At 38.0% G+C, this 17,431-nt stretch overlaps 1 pseudogene; it reads right to left on the minus strand.

Annotated features, from left to right (window-relative positions):
- Positions 1 to 1,441: 1,441 nt before the first annotated feature.
- On the minus strand, positions 1,442 to 11,587 carry LOC149813980 (polyubiquitin-like; annotated as a pseudogene).
- Between the last annotated feature and the right edge of the window lie 5,844 nt (positions 11,588 to 17,431).

Genomic DNA, 17,431 nt, shown 5'->3' on the forward strand with positions numbered 1-17,431 from the left:
TTGAAATCTTGTAATGTTGTTCACGTCTCTGATCCTTTGTGGGGTTGTGGAGTCCATCAAAACTTGGCTGACAATAACCTTATACTTAACTTTGTCTCCGCAAGCATACCCACCGCCGTCTCTAGCAATCCAACTACTATTTTTTTACATACCTCTAAACATGTAAATATGATCCTTAATCGGGTTAGTAAATAAGTAAATCAGATTAGAATATTTTAATCTTCAGAAAACTTTACAAGGAAATTTAAAAATGGACATCCTACTGTTCTCTTAACCTTCAAGAGACAATTCTACACAAACAATGTGTATTCAAAGCGTAATTCTTGTCATGGTTTTATTGAAGAGTAAGATTAAAGTACCGAAAATTCATCCGCTATTTACCTTCTGGAATATCACCAATTCTCACACATGATATCATTGTGAGTTTACCACCATAGCTACAGGTCGCATTGACCATAATCAAGAGATATTAAAGCTACGTTTTCATCCTTCAAGAATTACCCAGCAAATTCGACTATCAAAAAAAAGAATTACCCAGGAAATTCTCTCCCAACAACGACAAAAGTGACAGCAAAACCAACACTTTTCTTATGAACAAGGCTGCCGTAATAGGTAAAGCTCAATATTTTATCGCTGGGCAGATTTCAGGCATGGATTCATGTTCCGAGTATGATTTCAGCTGATCATCGGTTTATTATTATTAGAACATCCAGGAAAAGCTGGGTTAATTTTATCCGTGGATGTAAGTCGGTATGAGCTCTCTTCACTTTTTATAAGGTTAAATTCGGAGCTCCAAAAAACTATATCTGATCATTTACATATCATTTGGCACAAAAATTAGTAACCGGCCTTGGCTATGGACCTATGGTCTGAAAAGATAAACCGCCTAGCAACACCACTTATCCGAGTAAACTTCATGCCATCCATAGTCCATAGTTGTACCGAGAGGGGAAAAGAGGGAACTCTCGTATTCGTAAAACAGTCTTGATTCAGACTGGAGCACAATGCATAAGTGAAGGATTTTTTCAAAAGCAGAGGGAGTTACTTGAAAAACTAACATCCTAGTGTTGGCTAAGCGTCTTCTCGACATCCATATCCAACGGATGGAAAGCAAGCTTGCTATCTGACTACACACCTAAGTTCCACATGCAAATCATGGCCAAACGCACCCAAGCCCTCGGTCCTCTTCAACAAAGTCCTATGCCCCGACTAGCACTCGGGGAGATTAAAACCAAAAGCACATTATCGAATATCAATGAAGGGTACCAAGTGAAATTTATCCACTGTATCCGAAGGCTTGGACACGGCAGCCTTGCGAGTCCGAGGCTGACACGAAACAAGACAAAGGTGCAGACGAGGACACCCAACTAAAACACAATTGAAAAAAAAACATAAACACAAAAGAACAAAGACTGTACCCAGAAGAGGCTCGCTCGCTCGCTCACTGGCCACCTCGAAGACGCCAGGGTAGATTCCTTCTGAATATTGTAATCAGCGAGAGTGCACCCATCCTCCAACTGCTTCCCCTCAAAGATGAGCCTCGGATGGTCTGGCGGGATACCCTCGTTGTCCTGTATCTTTGCCTTCACATTATCAATGGTGTCCGAGCTCTCCACCTCCAAGGTGATGGTCTTCCCAGTGAGGGTTATGACGAAGATCTGCATTCCACCACCGAGCCAGAGAACCAAGTGAAGGGTAGACTCCTTCTGGATGTTGTAGTCAGCAAGGGTGCGTCCATCCTCGAGCTGTTGGACAGCAAAGATGAGACGCTGCTGGTCAGGAGGGATCCCTTCCTTGTCTTGGATTTTCGCTTTCACATTGTCAATGGTATCTGAGCTCTCAACCTCAAGGGTGATGGTTTTGCCAGTGAGCGTCTTTATGAAGATCTGCATACCACCGCGAAGGCGGAGGACAATGTGAAGGGTGGATTCCTTCTGGATGTTGTAGTCGTTCAGCCATCCTCAAGCTGCTTACCAGCAAAAATGAGACGCTGCTGGTCTGGGGGAATCCCCTCCTTGTCCTGGATTTTTGTTTTCACATTGTCAATGGTGTCCGAGCTTTCGACCTCAAGGGTGATGGTCTTGTTGGTCAGAGTCTTCACAAAAGTCAGAATGCCACCATGGAGACGGAGGACAAGCTGCAGAGAGGATTCCTTCTGGATGTTGTAGTCAGCCAGAGTGCGACCATCCTCAAGTTGCTTACCAGCAAAGATCAAACGCTGTTGGTCTGGGGGGATCCCTTCCGTGTCCTGGATCTTAGCTTTCACGTTGTCAATAGTATCTGAGCTCACCACCTCGAGGGTGATGGTCTTTCCGGTAAGTGTCTTGACAAAGATTTACATGCCACCACAGAGACAGAGGACAAGCTGAAGGGTAGATTCATTATGGATGTTGTAGTCAGACTACGTGCACGTGTCCTCGAGCTGCTTGCCAGCAAAGATGAGACGCTGCTGGTCTGGAGGGATACTGATGACTAAGATCCATACACGGAAACTAAAGGGTATAACTTGGAAAAACTGATAATTTTCAATAGGAACTGTCCAGTATGAACATATGAACAAGTTAGAACCCGTCTTTCTTATGGATTGAGTCAATGACTCAAAAACCAAAGCTGTAAAAAATTTAGTTTTGAAACCAGAGAAACTGAAATTACTCAAATCGCGACTGACTCTGTTATGATATAAGCAAAATGACATACTGATATAGTTCTGTACAGTCACTCGTAGGACTGTTCTGTTCATTCCAAGATACTTTTGACCATGCAGACAATTGATTTGAATTTGTCTAACATGAAAGTTGTAGATAAATTAATTATCAAATCAGAGTAACAAAAATTACTTGAATCGGAGTTCGGATAACTTCGCTACGAACCAAACAAGAGGTCAAACTGTTACAGTCCTGACAGTCACCCGAAGTTCTAAACCAGGTTTAATAGCCAAAACAAATTAATCAAAAAATTCTCTAAACATATAAGTTGTAGTCACATATGTTAGCTAATTTTTATGGAGTAGACTAAAAATTATACTTCAATTAGTGCGATTATTTCTGAAACACTTCTAAAATATATTCTTCAATGCCAAATCCCTTCCACCTTATCTCAACTTCAGTGAAACTAAGTAAAGATTATAAATAAGTCCCAAATAACAAATAAGCTATCCAGAAAATTATATTAAAGATCCAATGTTTAGAAGGTAACCTCTTATATCAAATAAGATACATAATTAGTTCAAACTGAGGCAAGTTTAAACAAACCTGATTATAAGTCAAAAGGTAAAGTCCAAGTAAAATATCAAGATTTACACAAACACGAACAAAATAAAATTTATTCCCTTCCAACTCAGCAAGGGCAGCGCAGACAAGGAAGTGATTACCACGGTTGGAACAGATTTTGAACAACTACTATGAACACACGAACAGGTTCACACGCAGTTTCGGTTCACACCCAAATGGAGCTATGGTCTGCACCACGGTCTGACTGCAACAAGCTTCAACAAAACGTCCCAATATAGGAGACAACTAGGGAAGATCTACCATGATTTTTCTTCAATAAACTGTTTTTGCAAAGAGAGAAGACCCCTCATTTTTTCTGAACTCTTTTAAGGAAAAAAGAAATGTGGCATAGCCTTTCATTGACCATGTTGGAGGCCACCTCCTCAGTGGCTAATGAGAAGGCTAAATTTGAAATATTTTCTTTTGGATGATCAAGAAGGAGGTGTCCTCCTATTGACCACCTTGGAAGTGACTTGGGCTTAAAGAGACTTTAACTCACCTCCATCTGCCACTAATAGGAAGTTAAGTTACACTCATCTTGACTTTGGTAAAAAAAATTCAAATAGAGTCCATATTAGTCTAATCATGTAAGGGCTAATATGGATCCATTTAAGACAAATTGGATCTAGTTCAAGATCCAATTCATGCAAATGGATTTCGAACCATTTTAGAGAAAAATAAAATTACTAAAAAAAATAAAATAAATCTACCCCGATACCCCATACACCCTTTATTGCCCTAAAATAATGCTATCGGACATCAGAACTATGCAGATCTATAAGATCCAACACCTAAAAAAAATACAAAACTGATTTCAATATTCACAAAAATGGAATCGCCTAATAAGGCAATTTCTGATAAGCTAAAACAAAATTCTTAGAAGTTAAGATGTGCCAAAATGAAGGAGTTAGCCCAGAGATCCATTTGGACCCTAATGGGTTTAAATAGAATTGGATCTTCTAAGGTATCATATCTTGGATCAGGTCTGAAGAGCTGGATTCACATCCAACTCGTCTTCAATGCTCTGATCATCTGGATACTTTGTATCACCTCCTCAAGCTGAAAAGACTTTGTCCACGCAGCCGGATCCTCATCAAGCACATCGCCATGGTACCGCTCCAAATGTTGGACATTAAACACATCAGAAGTCTTGAAATCTGTTGGAAGCTTCACCCAGTAAACATTGTTATTTATAACATTAGTAATTTCACAGGGACCAATGCGCTTAGGCGCTAACTTACCATGCATATCAATCGACATTTTTTCTTTTGTTAAAGTAATCCACACAAGATCTCTAGTTTTGAAAATTATCTATTGACGGTTATTATCATAGCTAGATTTGTACTTACCGATGCCATCTTGTAGCTTTTGTTGTACGTGTTCATGAATATCTTGTAGAAAAGAAATATAATCTTGTATAGAATTTAAAACATGTCCAATCACATGAATAGGGGCTAAATCTCTAGGAGAAAATGCATTAAAACCATATAAAACAAAAAATGGAATAAAACCAGCCGAACGATTCACAGACTTGTTAAATGCAAATTCAGCTTGCACAAGGATGCGCGACCAAGACTTAGGTTGGTCATTTATTAAAGATCGTAATACATTTTCTAATGATCTATTAACAACGTCAATCTGACCATCTGTTTGAGCATGATGTGCAGTATTAAAATGCAACGAAGTGCCTAGTTTTTTTTCATAATTGTCTCTAAAATGACCTACAAATTTAACATCCCTATCTGATGTGATAGTTTAAGGAATCCCATGCAACTTATATATTTCCTTGAAAAACAAGTCTGCTATACGAGATGCATCCATGGTTTTTCTATATAGTATTAATCTAACAATTTTTGAATATCTATCTACTATAACAAAAATATAATATAATCCATGCGAAGTTTTAGGTAAACCTAAAACAAAATCTATGGTTATGTCCTGTCAAGGCTTTTCTAAAATAGGTAAAGGTAAATACAATCATGCGTTAGTAACATTACCTTTTACTATATGACATCTGTGACACTTCTCTACGAACCTATTCATATCTTTTCGCATATGAGGGCAAAAATAAGTTGAGGAAACTAATTTCATAGTTTTGTCTCTACCAAAATGTCTCTTATTATGTAATTATGAAATTAATCTAAGCCTAAAGGAACAATCAAGAATATAAAGCAAATTTCCTTTAAATAAAAAATCATCAACCAAGGAGAATTCATCATGATTATTTTCATTTACCTCATTAATAATTTTTGAAAAATAGTTATCATTGGCATATAATGAAGTAACTCTTCAAAACCCCAGACAAATAATTTCATGGTAGAAAGTAACATGTTTTTTCTACTTAGCGCATCAGCTACCACAATGTCCTTTTCTGCCTTAGGTTTTAAAACAAAGGTGAATTCTTGTAAATATTCGATCCACTTAGCTCTATGTGCATTCAACTTATGTTGACCATTGATATACTTTAATGCTTCATAGTTAGTATGTAAGATGAATTCTCTATGCACTAAATAATGTCGCCAATGCATTAATGCCCTAACTAGAACATAAAATTCTTTGTCATAGGTGTTATATTTGACCCTGGCTTTATTCAACTTTTTGCTAAAGTAGGCAATAGGTTTGCCTTCTTGACTCAACACAACTCATATGCCTACGCCAGACGCATCACACGATAACTCAAAAGTTAGTTCAAAACTCGATAAAGTCAAGACAGACGTGGAACAAAGATAGAATTTTAAAAGCTTAAAAGACTTTTGGGCTTTAGGGTTCCATTGAAATGTTTTACCTTTTATGCAGTCTGTCAACGGGGCAACAATATTGCTAAAATGTGGGATAAACCTCCTATAGAAGGAAGTTAATCCATAGAAACTCCTAACCACAACGACAGAGTTTGGCACATGCCAATCTCTAATAGACTCAACCTTTGATGGGTCGACAAAAATCTCTCAGTCGATACCACATGTCCTAAAAATAAGAGTTTAGTAGCGAGGAACACACACTTATCTATATAAGCATAAAATTGTTTCTTCCTAAATATGTCAAAGACTAATCTCAAATGTTGTAGGTGCTCAGGTTCACTCTGACTATAGATAAAAATATCGTTAAAGTACACTACCAAAAATTTTCTTATATAAGGTCCAAAAATTTGATTCATTATTCTCATAAAAGTGGATCTGGCATTTGATAACCCAAAGGGCATCACAAGCCACTCATAAAGACCATCACAAGTCTTAAAAGGTTGTTTTCTACTCATCCTTAAGTCTAACTCTAATTTGGTGATATTAGCTTTTTAAATCTAACTTGAAGAATATCTTAGACCATGTCAATTGGTTTAACAAATCATCTAATCTAGGAATTGAAAACCTATACTTGACAGTGATCTTATTGATAACTCAACTATCAATACACATTCTTTATGTACCATTTTTCTTAGGTACCAACAGGGCAGGGACAACACATGGGCTAAGACTTTCTCGCACACGTCCCTTCGCTAAAAGTTCTTCATACTCTATAGGACTCATTCTATAATGTGGGGGCATGAGGTAAGTCTGCTCCTTGGTGAAAGTCTATATGGTGTTGGACATCTCTAAGTGGGAATAGTTCGGCCGAAAGTTTTTCAGGAAAAATATCTTGAAATTCCTCAGTACAAGTGACACTCTAGGGTTAATGACAAGACAATAACGGATATAGAACATAACATATATTGGTTTGTTCTAAGGCTTCTTGGAGTTCATGTCTCGCCATGAACACACTAGACAGTTTAACCTTTGGTGCAGGTTTCTTAGTAGAAGTAGAGTGGGATTTAGGGGTGGCAGATGGAACGATAAAGATAGAAGTAGAAGGTGTAGAGGAAGATGAGGTTGAAGACAGGAAAGGTAAATCCCTAGAGGGCAACAACTGGATCTTTTTTCCCTCAAAAGGAGAAATATTATGTGTTAGTTTGACCATTATGAATGACCGATGTGTTATATTGCCATGGTCTTCCTAAAATAAAATGGCTTGCATCCATGAGAAGCACATCACACCACACTTGGGCAAAGTAGGTGTTTCCTATAGAGAATTTAATCAAACAATGCCGATCAACGCAAACATTTACGCTCTTTTGGAGCCACAACATTTGATAGGGTCTAGAGGAAGATGAGGTTGAAGACAGAAAAGGTAAATCCCTAGAGGGCAACAACTGGGTCTTTTTTCCCTCAAAAGGAGAAATATTATGTGTTAGTTCGACCATTATGAATGACCGATGTGTCATATTGCCATGGTCTTCCTAAAATAAAATGGCTTGCATCCATGAGAAGCACATCACACCACACTTGGGCAAAGTAGGTGTTTCCTATAGAGAATTTAATCAAACAATGCCGATCAACGCAAACATTTACGCTCTTTTGGAGCCACAACATTTGATAGGGTCTGGGATGAGTCCTAGTACCCAACTTTAATTTTGACATGACCTCTACAGAGATAACATTTTCGCAGCATCCTGAGTCTATGATGAACCTACAAACCATACTATCAAACTCAAAGATGTGGGTCCTAAGCCATCTATTGCTCGCTTCCTAACGAGGGGATCAACAAACTCATCTCAAGATGAGTGCTTCTCTTCTATCTGGTAGCAACAAATATTCTTTCTCTTCCTCTTCGAATTTTTGTTCAAACTCCTCATTTTCTGGATCATAAACAAAATCAAATTTTGGATCGATTTTTGGGTTTTCTTCATCGTAAATGCTTTCAATGAATAAAGCTTTTGCACAACATTCTGTGGACTTATGAACGAGTTTTTCACAAGTATAACACTTAGTGGAGTCGCTCAAGCTAGTCAACCTAGAATAGGATGATACTAGCGCATTCTAGATAGTCATCCTAGGTTGGGTAGTGCCATTAGGGTGTCAGTAGGGTGGGGTATTTCTATTGTTCGGGGGTCCAGGTGCCCGAGTAGTCATTCTAACTGGTTGATCAACCCTGGTTAAAGACTTCTTTTGTGAAGACTTTTCCCATTATCGCGCTCTCTGATGAGCCTCTGACACAGTCCAACACTCAACGAAGTTCAACATATCCTGCAAATGAAAGTTTAATCCTCCTATGCATTTAGACACTAATTGTTTTTCGCTTTCTCAAATATCATTTTGAGCGACCAAATCATGAAACTCTTCTGTGTAACTGGTCGACAAACCTCGTACCCTGCTTTAAGTTTTGATATTTTTGATAAAGTTCGCGATGATAATTAAGAGGTAGAAATTAGGCACACAACTTCTATTCCATATGCTCCCAATACTCGATTGGTGTGCGACCATGATGATTACGTCTTTGCTTGAGCTGTCGACACCCAGCGACAATACATCCCTTTAGTCTAAGGGTAACTACCTCGACTCATTTTCCGTCTTGGACCTCCTTAAAATCTAGAACTTCTTTGACCTCGTTTATCCAGTCCAAAGAATTTTCAAGGATAACCGATCCCTTGAATTTTGGAATTTCAAACTTTAGGCCGAATTCTTAATTCGACCTATTAGGCTGGTTCACATTTATATCTTGTGTTTGCGTATATGCATCAAACTCACAATCTAAATCATACATACTAGCTTTATGACTTTCTCGAGATTCATGCATGCTTCACTCATGTCATCTCACTCTCTCCCAAGTGAGTTCCTCTATTCTCCTATTCAATTCTTTGACTTGTCGTCACAAGTCATGATTTTCATACCTAAGGTCATGATTCTCGTTTTCAATGCTAGATTCACTTAGACTACGCTCGTTTATTCGCCTAGATATGGCAAAAACACTCATAAGGGTATTCTAAGATTAAGATAAACCCTAAACAAGGCTTTGATACCAAAATGATGTGAATCTAGCAAAAGGTCGATCCACAATCCAAGATCTAAATGAATCCTGATATGCGAAAGATAAACAAGATAATATAAAAAAATGATAGTTTTCAATACGGAGGTGTTTGGACCCTGTTGCACTCCAAATGGAAGAACAATGCCAAAACGAATCTTGTAGACAAGAGTTTACTTTTTCCAACGAACCCCAAAACTCGTAAATATGACCACTGATGGTCGAGATACAGACCAAACACCAAACCAATGAGTCAGTGTGCACAGGTGGGTCTGCTATAACTATCAAGTATGGACATGTCAAAACAGGATTGTTTCCTATGGATTCAGTCAATGACTTGAAAACCAAAGTTGTAAAAAATTTAGTTTTGAAACCAGAGAAACTAAAATCACTCAAATCAAACATCAACTGACTCCGATACGACCCAAGCAAGACAACAGACTGGTACAGTTATGTACAACCACTCATGGAACTGTTATGTATATTCCAAGATACTTTTGACCATACAGACGATTGATTCAACAAATTTGTCTAATATAAAAGTTGTAGATAAATTAATTATCAAATCAGAGCAACAAATATCACTTGAATCAAAGTTCAAATGACTCTGCTACAAACCAAACAAGGGGCCGAACTGTTATAGTCATGACAGTCACCCGAATACAGTCACCCAAACGACTAATTTCTTAGTTCTAAACCAATTTTGATAGCAAAAATGAATGAATCAAAAAATTCTTTATACATATACGTTGTAACCATAGATGTTAGCTTTCCAACAAGCTATCATACGCTAATTTTTATGAAGTAGATTAAAAGTTATGCTTTGATTAGTATAACTATTTTTGACACACAGACAGTCACAAAACCGAATGGTGTTACAATCCAAATTTTAATGTTAAGGGTTTATTGTTCAACCAGCACACATAAACACTTCTTAAGTATGTTCTTTAATGCCAAATCCCTTCCACCTTATCCCAACTCCGATAAGACTAAGTAAAGATTATAAATAAAAATTATATTCAAGATCCAATGTTTAGAAAGTAACCTCTTAGATCAAATAAGATATATAACTAGTTCAAACTGAGGCAAGTTTAAGCAAACTCGATTAGAAGTTAGAAGGTAAAGTTTCGCCAAAGTATCAAGATTCACACAAACACAAACAACAAAAAATCTACTCCCTTCCAACTCGGTAAGGGCACCATAAACAAAAAAATGGCCACCACAGTTAGAACAAATTTTGAATAGCTACTATGGACACACGAACATGTTCACACACAACTTCAATTCACACACAGATGGAGCAATAGTATACACCGCGGTCTGACTGCAACAAGCTTCAACAAAACATCCCAATGTAAGAGACAACTAGGAAAGATCTACCATGATTTTTCGTCAACAAACTTTTTTTGCAAAAAGAAAAGACCCCTTATTTTTTCTGGACTCTTTTAAAGGAGGAAGAAAGGTGACATAGCCTCTCATTGGCCATATTGAAGGTCACATCCTTAGTGGCCAATGAGAAGGCTAAATTTGATTTTTTTTTTGGAATGGTCAAGAAAGAGGTGTCATTCTATTGGCTACCTTGAAAGTGACTTGGGCTTAACGAGACTTTAAGTCCACCCCCATCTGCACCACTAGGAAGTAAAGTTACACTCCTCTTGACTTTGGTTAAAAAAGTTCAAATGAGGTTCATATTTGTCCAGCCATGAAGGGGACAATATGAATTCATTTAAGACAAATTGAATCTGGTCCAAGATCCAATTCGTGCAAATGAATCTCGAACCATTTTTAGAGCAAAATAAAATTACTAAAAAAAAACATCTACCCCGATACCCCATAAACCCTCTAGTGCCCTGAAATAATTCTATCGGATACCAGAACTATCCGGATCCGTAAAATTCAGCACCTAAAAAAAAGAAAAAAAATACAAAACTAATTCCAATATTCATAAAAATGAAATTGCCACATAAGGTAATTTCTGAGAAGTTAAAAACAAAATTCTAAAAAGTTGAGATATGCCAAAATGAAGGAGTTACCCTAGAGATCCATTTGGACCTTAATGGGTGTGAAGGGAATTGAATCTTCTAAGGTATCGTATCCCGGATCGGGTATGAAGAGCTGGATTCACATCCAACTCGTCTTCAATGCTCTGATCATATGGATGGTACCTTCCTTGTCCTGGACTTTAGCTTTCAGGTTGTGTGTCAGAGCTCTCCACCTCAAGGGTAATGGTCTTCCTAGTGAGGGTCTTGACAAATATTTGCACCACGGGGACGCAGGACAAGGTGAAGGCTTGACTTCTTCTGGATGTTATAGTCAGCCAATGTGCGACCATCTTCAAGCTGCTTACCAGCATAGATAAGCCGCTGCTGGTCGGGAGGGATTCCCTCATTGTCCTGGATCTTAGTCTTTACATTGTCGATTGTGTCTGAGCTCTCCACCTCAAGGGTGATGGTCTTTCTGGTGAGGGTCTTAACGAAGATCTGCATCTGCAGATAGAACGAGAAAACCGTGCACATCAACACAAGAACAAGCCACAGTGCAACATTCAGCCACAAAAAATTCAATCGAAAGAAACTACTGAAACACCAAGAAACTGACTAGGATCGTTGCACGATGTGAAAACAACAAAAAAGCACAACTTGAAAATAAAGCCGCACATATCAAGAACCAAAGTTTGAAGGGGGCAACAGAAAAGAGAACGGAACATTGGTATCTCCAAAAATAACACAGGTAAATCAATCCCTCGCTCGAAGCACACAAAATTTCTCAAAATAATATTTTAAGTGAGCCAGATATTAAGGAGTCAATTCTGTTTTCAGCGAAAGCGATAAAGTGCCCCAAAGCTAAAAAAGAAACACCAAGAAACAAATAACAGAAAAAAAAATCATAGCCAAGTTTTAACGACATGCAAAAATGAAAAACATTACAAGTAATTACATAACTCATGCCAAAAAACGTGACCAAAATTACCAAAACTGCCCAAGAAAAACACTTCTCAACCCTTGGGGACTCTACTAAGAGATACAACCACGCACATACACTGTGCACCCAAAGAAAAAAAAAACAGAGTCGAATTCTGATAACAAGAAACAAAAGAAAACTTCACAACAAGTAAATATGGAAAGCAATTTGATACAAAAGAATGCAACCAACAACTAGTAACTTCCCACATCGGAGACTAATACAAGAACTTCCATTCGACACCAACAAATTAAAATAAAAACAAATTGAGGGAAACCACCGCTCAAAAAGGCCATATCAATAGAAGGGGCCCAACCAATAGAAATTATCCAAAACAGAATAAAAACGTCTGCGATCTTAAACGCAGTACCAGACAGGCAGGGAGGAGCCATAAAAACAATAGCAACAAGCAACACCATGCTTACACGACAAAAAATGGACCAAAAAAACATAAAAATTAAAATTAAAGATTCTAAATCAAGAGGCAAACTCACACTCAATCGACCATAGCATGAGAATAAAACTGTCAAGACAAAAAACAAGTAATAAGAATCTTCAGATCATAAAAGCGAAAACTAGGTCCAAAAACATTGAAAAAAAATACAAGAGAAAAGGGATCCTTGCCCAAGACTAAAAACAAGGAAAAAAAAACGAGAATGAAACCTTGCCCTAGTAAACACCCAAGAAACCCTAATCATATAAAACCAACAAAGAAAGAATGTCCGAAACAAATAGAAGAATCGCAGAGAAAACTGCACAAAAAAATTTAAAAAACAACACCCAGAACAAAAGGAATAAGAAAGATGGAAAAATATGCACACAAGAAGAAGAAACCCATACCTTTGGGGTATGTTTGATGGCTTGTCCATGGTTGGACGAAATGAACAAAAAGAATGGAACAAAACATTGGTTCTGTTCATTCCGTAACAACTGTTCCAAGTCCAATGTTTGTTTGGACCGTAGTCAAATGCTATATTCCAAATGTCCATTGTTTGATGACGATGTGCGAACAACTTGGACAATTATGAATAATGGGTCAAATTAAAACAATATTGAAAATCTGTTGAAAGAGCAACAAAGCACATTTAAAAGACTCATTGACAGGAAAATTGTGCACACATGAATACAACTGACGACCCCACATAGGAGACTCTCATTCACAATTCCCCGCATGGATCACCTCTGCTGGCTTTCCAACCAGTTAATTGAGGTGGTCGGTTCAGTGAGTTGTATATAACTTGAAGGGCTTGAACTCAACAAAAAAGGGATGATGGTTGGTACCATAGATTAAACAAAAAAAAGTGGTCAAAACTGCAATGGATAGAATCATTCATCTGATGAAAAGAAATTCAACTACATTCTTGTTTTATAGTCAAGACTTACACATTCGACAACCAATATTATTTATGCACATCAAACAAGCGACACTGCAGGTAAATAGTACTTGGAATTTTAACATTTGGGAGATTACTGCATGTTTTATAGTCAAGCATTGTTCTTAACGATGCTAACCAGATGAAGATCAATAAATAGTAAGGTGTCAACCAAAATAGGATATTTTAATGAACCTTTTCATGCCCTTTTTCAGAATCCTACATAGTTAAAGAACTAATTTTTCCAAAATCAAACATGAAATTTTATCTCATGGTTAATCATAAATTGATAGGTACAAAAACTCAGATACCAAAACCAAAATTATACTTCTATAACTTCTCCCAGAGACCATCTTCATCTACCATTGATGGTGGTGATGTCTTTCTGATTATTATTATTGAAAATGCAACCCCAACAAGAGCGATAAGCAAACCATCAAATGGCAAAAAGACATGAACAGGCTGCAACTAAGTAGAACAGGTAAAACCATTTTCTCCTTTTCATTTCTTTAACACATAAATAAAAGACTAGTCAGGAAATACATGGAAGGATATCCATTTCTTCCATTGCAACCAAAGAGAAAAACCAGATTTTGATCCGAGAAATACCAAAAAAAATGCATAAACAAAAATGGGTTTTTTCCTTTTCTGCTCGTTATTTTACAAAATGCAAGAGCCGGGAAGAAATTACTGTCGACTTGATCAGTGGTGGCGCGAACGACGAGCAGAAGAAGCAAAATCCAAAATGGCAAGAAACCCATTCTAAAGAGACCTTCCATCTTCCTCTTTCATGGCTACAAACACTCTATTTTTTTCTTCCCTTTCTCCTTTTCCCAGAAATAACAACAAAATCTAGAGAGAGAGATTCTCCTTTTCACAGAAACAACAATAAAATATAGAAAGAGATGGATGCTTCTCAGTTCTATGCCTTCGTCAACATCTGTCAACAACGCATCGTAGGAACACTTAAGAAATGCATAAAAAAATCAATATAAAAGGTCATATGAAAGGTCGATGGGGCGGCAGAGTCACCGTGGCCAGCGGCAGACGAGGATGAGGAGCTACTATTTTGCTGCCAAAGGGATGCCCCCTCTTGGGGCCGAAGGCGGTGGTGCTGCCACCCATTGCTCCAACGTAGCCCTTGCATACTGAGAGAGAGAGAGACCCGCCGATGCATTTTTTTCTCATCTCTTCCATTCCTGTTCTTTTCGTAACAGGGGGGCAGGTGGATAAAAAATTACAAACCATTATGGACGCGGCAGACGCGCGGAACACATTCCACCGCGTCCAACGTTTGTCCGCTTTCGTTGTTCTCAACGAGATTTTCGTCTGAATCCTGATGAGAACAGTGCATCAAACATGCCCTTGGGGAACAAGAGGAACGAGTCGTACGACTGAAAAACACAAAAAGCGAACGATGAGGAGAAAAGAGGAGGCCTATTTATAGCTCGAAGGGTAGTGGACCCCTTAAGGACCCATCGACGGAAGCGATCGTTACACATATTCGAGTGAAAGAAATGTTTTATCTTGTTTCTTTTATTTTTTATTTTTAAGAGTCGGACGAGATTAGGGGTGTAAATGGGTCGGGTTTGGCTAGGACCCAGGTAGAACCAGACGTGGATCAGATTTTCAGGTACGGTTTTAGGTCTAAACCCGAGTCTAATCGAGTCTAATATAAAAAAAATCATACCCGGACCCGATAAAAACTATATGAACCAGATCTGAACTATACCCAATAAAATAATATTTTATCATTTTTACATTAAAATATTATGGGTTAATCGAAACTTGTGTCAGGTCCGGGTCTAGTATAAAATTTCACAAACTATACATGGATCATTGTGTTAATTCGACTCAGGTCTTAATCATGTCTTCTTATTTATCACCACACCCGAACCCTATAGTGTTTGATCCCGATAAGCCAGAACTGTTGATGCCCTTAGATGGAGGAGATAAGGAGCCCCTGGTAGGACTTAGTGGCTACCGTTTATGCACGTCACCTTGTGTTGAGATGTAGCTGGTTCAAAACCCAAAGGTATAGTTGTATAACCGGTAGGAGTCTGCTTAACCCCAGCTTGCCTTTAAAAAAAAGAGAGGGTCTAGTGGCTACCGATTGCCAAGAAAATGCTAAATAGCATTTTGATTGGTAAAATGCGATTTTGTTAAAATTTTATCACAATATATTCATAAAACAATGAAATTATTATAAAGTCATGATATTTTTATATTATCACCTTTTCTCAAGATATAATCACAACATTATCAAGTTTATATTGTGCTTTTTGTTCCTAAAATTTGTGTTATTACATGGGCAATCAAAAGTGTAAGCATCTTCTACAAAACTCATGAGAATCTCTATGCAGTGTTGTCCACCAAAATCTAGATTGGAGGACCTTCGCAACGGTCTTCCGACTAGAAAAGTGGCTTCCACAGGCCAAAGAATGACATAACTTTAGAATGGACGTGAATTCCTCTTCAAGGACACACACCTTCGAATAATTTGGTCAGGACATAATCGAAACAACTTTGAATTCTTCCAGAAATAATGTTTCACCTATGCCATAAAACGATCTCTCTCATTCTTATTCCAATGCGCAAGGAACTCTCTAGTCACCAAGTAGTTGATGATGTCTGCAAACCAGGGCAGACACTTGCATGAAGAAGTTGCTCATCCAGAAAGGGATCATCAATCCATCCCTGATCAGTGGATGTCTCCACCGTCAGTTTGAACAGATGGTCTGCTACAAGATTCTCATATCCACTTTTATCTTGAATCTGGAGATCAAATTATTGTAGTAGAAGGATCCATCGAATGAGGCACATTTTGATATCATTTTTACTTATCAGATACTGCTAAACGACATGATCTGAGTAAATGAAAACCTTGGAGCCCAATAAGTATGAACAAAACTTCTCTAAGGCAAATACCACAGCTAGCAGTTTCTTCTAAGTGGTCATATAATTCATCTGAGCATCAGAGAGGGTCCTACTAGCGTAATAGATGACATAAGACCTTCGTTCGATCTTCTGGCCAAGAATGCCCCCGACCACATAATCAGAAGCGTCACACTTGATTTTGAAAGGTACTGACCAATCAAGAGATCGAAGGATAGGAGTTGTGGTTAGTGCCTTCTTCAGAGACAAAAATGCCTTTAGACAGGCATTATCGAAAAAAAATGACTGGTCCTTCGCGAGCAGGTTACATAATGGTTTAGAAATTTTGCTAAAATCCTTAATGAATCGTCTATAGAAACCTGCATGTCCAAAAAATGATCAGACCTATCGCACTAAGGTCGGTAGAGATAATTTGGCAATGGACTCCACTTTGGCCTTATCGACCCCCAATCTCCCGTTGAACCATAAAATGACTCGTCTCCCAACTGAGCACAAGATTTATCTCCATGCATCATTTTAGTACTCTCACTAATCTTTAAAGACAATCATCAAATGAAGAGCCATACACCAAAAAGTCATCCATAAATATCTCTAGGATACAATCTTCCATGTGAGAGAAAATGGCTATCATGCACCATTTAAAAGTTGTCGGGGCATTGCAGGGCCCAAACAACATTCTCCTAAATATGAAGGTGCCATAGAGACAGGTGAACATAGTCTTCTCCTGGTCTTCAGGTTGAACACTCACCTAATTGTATCTTGAATATCCATACATGAAACTGAAATAGTGTTGATCAACAAGTCTCTCTAAGATCTGATCGATGAACAACAATAGGAAGTGATCTTTTCATGTTGTATTGTTCAACTTTTGATAATCAATGCTTACTCGCCACCCCATGGTAGTCCTCATAAGGACGCTTTCTCTTTTCTTATTAATTACAACAGTGATACCAGACTTCTTGGGTACAACCAAGATGGGGGCTCACCCACTGACTATCAGAGATAGAATAAATGATCATCGCGTCCAACCACTTGACTACCTCCTTCTTCATCACCTCCTTCATGTATGGATTTATCCTCCTTTGCATCTCTCTTAAGGGC

Source organism: Nuphar pumila, chromosome 16 (genome assembly GCF_984573655.1).
Source record: "Nuphar pumila chromosome 16, dmNupPumi1.hap1.1, whole genome shotgun sequence".
NCBI classification, from domain to species: domain Eukaryota; kingdom Viridiplantae; phylum Streptophyta; class Magnoliopsida; order Nymphaeales; family Nymphaeaceae; genus Nuphar; species Nuphar pumila.